Source organism: Notothenia coriiceps, unplaced genomic scaffold (assembly GCF_000735185.1).
Source record: "Notothenia coriiceps isolate Sejong01 unplaced genomic scaffold, NC01 NC01_scaffold00023586, whole genome shotgun sequence".
Classification (NCBI taxonomy): Eukaryota; Metazoa; Chordata; class Actinopteri; order Perciformes; family Nototheniidae; genus Notothenia; species Notothenia coriiceps.
Window position 1 is genome coordinate 260,307 of NW_011356287.1, and position 4,761 is coordinate 265,067.

General features: G+C 40.3%; 1 long non-coding RNA gene across 1 annotated transcript in view; it reads right to left on the bottom strand.

Moving 5' to 3' along the window:
• Window positions 1-4,706, bottom strand: part of LOC104954642 (uncharacterized) — a 14,665-nt gene extending 9,959 nt beyond the window's left edge. Inside the window, exons 1-2 of the long non-coding RNA XR_799357.1 lie at window positions 4,694-4,706; window positions 3,492-3,493 (exon numbers count right to left, since the gene is read on the bottom strand). This is a non-coding gene — a long non-coding RNA (uncharacterized lncRNA). The remainder of the gene's footprint in view (window positions 1-3,491; window positions 3,494-4,693) is intronic.
• Window positions 4,707-4,761: the final 55 nt, after the last annotated feature.

The window sequence follows — 4,761 nt, forward strand, 5'->3', positions numbered from 1 at the left end:
TTTTTTTTCAAAGTCGCCTTTGTTAGAGGTGAGAAAAACTGCAGTCATGAATGGATTTTTCAAAGGTTATCCCAAAAATGTTCTTAGGCCTGATCCGACTGGTTTACTTTAAAGGGAAAAAGCACTGTTTCACATGCGTGTTTTCTCCTTTAAGATTGTTATTTAGGTATTTTAATTTATTTAACTGTTACTCCCTCTAACATATCATAATAAAATCAAAGAAAACAGAAAAGATCAATAAAATTTCCCAGCTCCAGAACATCGTCTTTCTTGAAAGAAACACTCGAGTCGAAATGAAATGAAAGTACAAAGACACAGATTAGCCTGTCTTTCGCAGTGATAAAGATCCGCTGCTGACGTGCCAGTTCGCTTTTTGTCATAAGTTGCCAACTCGGTGAAAACTCTGAATACAGGCAAATGCCAACAATAAATATAATAATATTAATAAATAAATATAAATAAAGAGAAATAAGCTATGAAGAAACAGAACAAGAATGGTAATAATAATGAAAGAAGTGAAATTAAATGGATGAATAGGTGAATTAATCAGAAAAGAAGAGCTCTTGGCAGGTGTGTTTTTTCTACATTTATGCTTAAACTTGCTTGAAAATTACAATTAAAAAAGTGAATGCAGGATTTGATATGTTTTATGAGACATAAGGGCAGGAATTCAGAGGGAAAGGAGCAATTTTGAGCTCTGCTTTAAGGTCATTAACGTCAAACGCGTCATATTACACCACAAAGGGGAAACATCTCCGCTCTCGGTATAGTTAGTAGTTGCGTTGAGCGGTTGTGTTTTAGTGAGCTGGTATTTTTCGGTAGTTTTACATTGTATTTCACCATTTGTAATCATGGTGCAGTATTGTGTTTGTGCAGGTTGCACAAATACCAGCCTGTCAGGACAAACGTTTATCAGGAAACCGTATTACATCTCTCTCTCCCCCCCCCCTTCCCTGCTCTCTCTCTCCCCTCCGGTACAGCACCGTAACATAGTGTGGAGTTGCATTAGGTAACGAGAGATACGGCTGATAGTTGCGCATTCGTTTCTGTTATGGATCAGTATCAACAGTCCTGCCAGTAACGTTACTATATTATCAATGCTACGTTAGTTATAGCCTGATATATGATAGCTAACTTCACAATGTTGTGATGTGACGTTAGCTAACATTCTGTAGCTAACGCCGGTCACTCACCAAGATAGCTGCCCAGTTCTCCACTGGTTCTCCTCACACCACAGCTTAATTTCTCTCCGATGGCCGTTATTTCTTCTAATCCTTGGCCGCTCCTGGTCTCTTGGACGCCTAGCAGGCTCATAATTATAAGGTTGTGGTCCGTCATATGCATTCGAATATTCATGTTCAACTTCTTCTGTGTCGAAACTAGCATTGGGATCCATGTTTGAATGACTGACTCACCACAAAAACGAATGCGCGCAAACTCATCGGAGACGCCCCGCGGCGCAAATCCCACCGTTTACCTAAATGCAACTCACCGCCACACCTCATGTACGGTGGGCTGTACCCCCGCCCCGCCGGGACGGCGGACCGAGAGAGACCGGATGTAACTAGCGCGCGTTCTCCGCTGTCGGGCGCAATAAAACGCTTGTCCTGAGCAGTGGTACTTGTGTGGCAACCTGGCACAAACACAATACTGGGCAGCATGAATTCGCACCAAATGGTCGAAATACAATGTAAAACATTATGCCGGAAAAAATAAAAAAAAATTACCAGGCTACAAACACACAACGCGCTCACGCAACCTACTAACGGCTACTACCCCGACGAGCGGCGATGTGTTTCCCTTTGTGTGTAAATATGACGCAGCGTTTGACCGTATGACTTAAGCCAGAGCTCAAAATTGCTCCTTTCCCTCTGAATTCCTGCCCTTATGTCTCATAAAACATATCAAATCCTGCATTCACTTTTTTAATTGTAATTTTCAAGCAAGTTTAAGCATAAATGTAGAAAAAAAAACAACCTGCAAGATGCTCTTTAAGTCACACCAGGCACACGGGCTCCCGAGCCAGGAGGGTTTTTACAAAAAGCTCCACTGCTGAGACTTTCTCATGATGCTAATGGAGAGTGAACGCACTGGGATGCTCAGTTCCTCATCACCTGCTTGAATTGCCTGTATCAGATTTCACAGTGGCAACTTTATGACAAAAAGCAACTGGCACGTCAGCAGCGGATCTTTATCACTGCGAAAAGACAGCTAATCCGTGTCTTGGTACAGTTCATTTCATTTCACTGCAGTGTTTCTGCAAGAGACGGGATGTTCTGGACTGGGAGATTTTATTGACTTCTTTCTTGTTTTCTTTGATTTTTTATTATGATATGGTTAGAGGGAGATACAGTTAAATAAATTAAATACCTAAATAACAATCCTTAAAAAAGGAGAAAACAACGCAAGTGAAACAAGTGACTTTTCCCTTTAAAAGTAAACCATGTCGGAATCAGCCTAAGAACATTTTGGATAACCTTGCAAATCTCATTCATTGACTGCAGTTTTTCTCACCGCAACAAAGGCAGACTTTTGAAAAAAACTCTTCTTTGTTTTGTTGACATTGAGTCTGTCACATTATACGAGATGCTTGACTTTATGACTGTGGGTTGCAGCCGTGGAGTTGAGGTCGGAGGCCTACAGCAGTGCTGCGGTCGCCTGCTTTTGAGCGGAGGCTTTTATTGGAGGCTTATTGGACTGTCCCGGGACTCTGACTGCCCACAGACTGACACCACCACTGGGCCGTGCGGTCGCTCCCCGACGGGCCGGGGGGAGAAAGTCAAACTCTCCGTGTTTGTGTTAATATTCTGAGGGTTGGGTTTTTGTAACGCATTAAGACAGTTGTTATTAAATGAGGTTGCATATTTGACTGAGTATCATAACTTTCCAAGACTCTTCCTTCGTGGCAACACCCAAAAACATTTCAGAATCCATGCGCAATCAAATATATTTGAATGACAAAAACGTCATAACATGCATGACGAGCATTGTTCCGTCTGCTGGAAGAGACATCGTCTTTTTGTTGTGGTGTTGTTTTTCCTTTGGTCACTCTGTCGTTGTTTATTTGTCTGTGGTTGACATTTGTTGCAGTCATTTAGCATCTCTTTGTATCTATTTTGTGTCTTTCATTGTCGTTGCTACGTGTCTCTTTGTTGTGAGTGTTTTGTGTCTCTTTGTGGAGGTTTTTCCTCTTTTACAGTTGTTACTAGGCGTCTCTTTGCAGCCATGTTTCACCCCTTGCAGCTGTTTTGCATCTGTACTCATTTTTTTAAAGATTCCTTGTGGTCATTTTCAGTGTCTTTGAATGACACTGACAGCAGCTGCTACTCATGATGACCCCATAAGATGAAGCAGGGCCTTTCTATATGAATATGAATACATCCTTAGCACTCATTCTTCTTTTCTGTCTTGTTATTAGTTGCACATAGTGTTTTCTTCTCAGTCTCTTTGTAGCCATTTTCCATCTTTACATTTTTTATATATTTGTATACATCTGAGACCTATGCTATTGCCTAAAAATAGCATGATAGGTGCACTTTAAGCACCAAATTCACAATTGGATTAGTATATTAGCACCTGCTTATTCAATGTTACTCTAAAGGCAGCTTGGCTACTTTCTGATATTCATGTTCAAGCAGCTGCCATTATAACTTGACTTGCTTACTTCTTTGCTGGCTATAAAGCTCATGCTCAATGCCTTGTTGTGTGTGTTTTGACAGTACATTTCCGTGCAGTAACACTTAAATATTTGTAGAATGTATCAATTATTATATATTCAAATGATCAGGATTTAGTATTTGTCATGAAATCAGTTGATCAGAGAGAAAGAGAGGAATACTAAATCCTGATCATTTGAATATATAATAATTGATACATTCTACAAATATTTAAGTGTTACNTTAGTTGGTGCTCCAGTATAATCGGTACCCCTGAAACTCATCCAGTGAGAAACGTTCCGCGGTGCAAAAATAAGTGCGATTAAAATGCGTTAATTTTTTTAACGCGTTAATTTTTGTGTAATTAATTAATCTTAATTAACGCGTTAAAGTCCCGGCCCTAATATATATATATATATATATACACATATACAAGTATAATTAATACAACTGTTAATTAGAGCTTTGACACATATATCTTTATTTATATATGTATAAGTATGACGACTTCCTCGGGCGATATCATATGGTATAGCTAATTAATCTGGGTCAAAACGTGTTGTGCCCACATGCAAAGGTTGTAAACTCTGGCTTATCCCTGGTGGTATTATAGTAATAGCAAACAGCAACGTTCAACTCCTTTAATGGTATATTGCAAGTGCAATAAGAAGCTACAGGGACGTTAATCTACGTCGGTATATTAACTTTATTTAATACAAGATTTACATCATAAAGCCCATGTAGTATAATATTTTACAAATGATGAATTACAGCAAACGTGTGCAATATATCCATTATTACAGCTCCGTGGGCTGGCAGTAAGGTGATATGGGTCCGTTCTTATTGTGCATCCAGGGCCGTATCCAGGATTTCCTAAATACCGAGGTCCAAACATGTTAGGGGGGTTCGGGGGATACCCCCCGAGATTTTGGGGATTTTCATGATCTAGGCCCCGGCCCCACGAGGACGAAAACAGTCGTTTGCGTTACTATTTAGTGTCATATAGACCGTTCGGCCACACGAGGACGACCGAATACGACAGTAAACAACTGCGGAAACTATAACGGGTCCCAAGGTGGATAGAACGGCATACGCAACGCTCTGG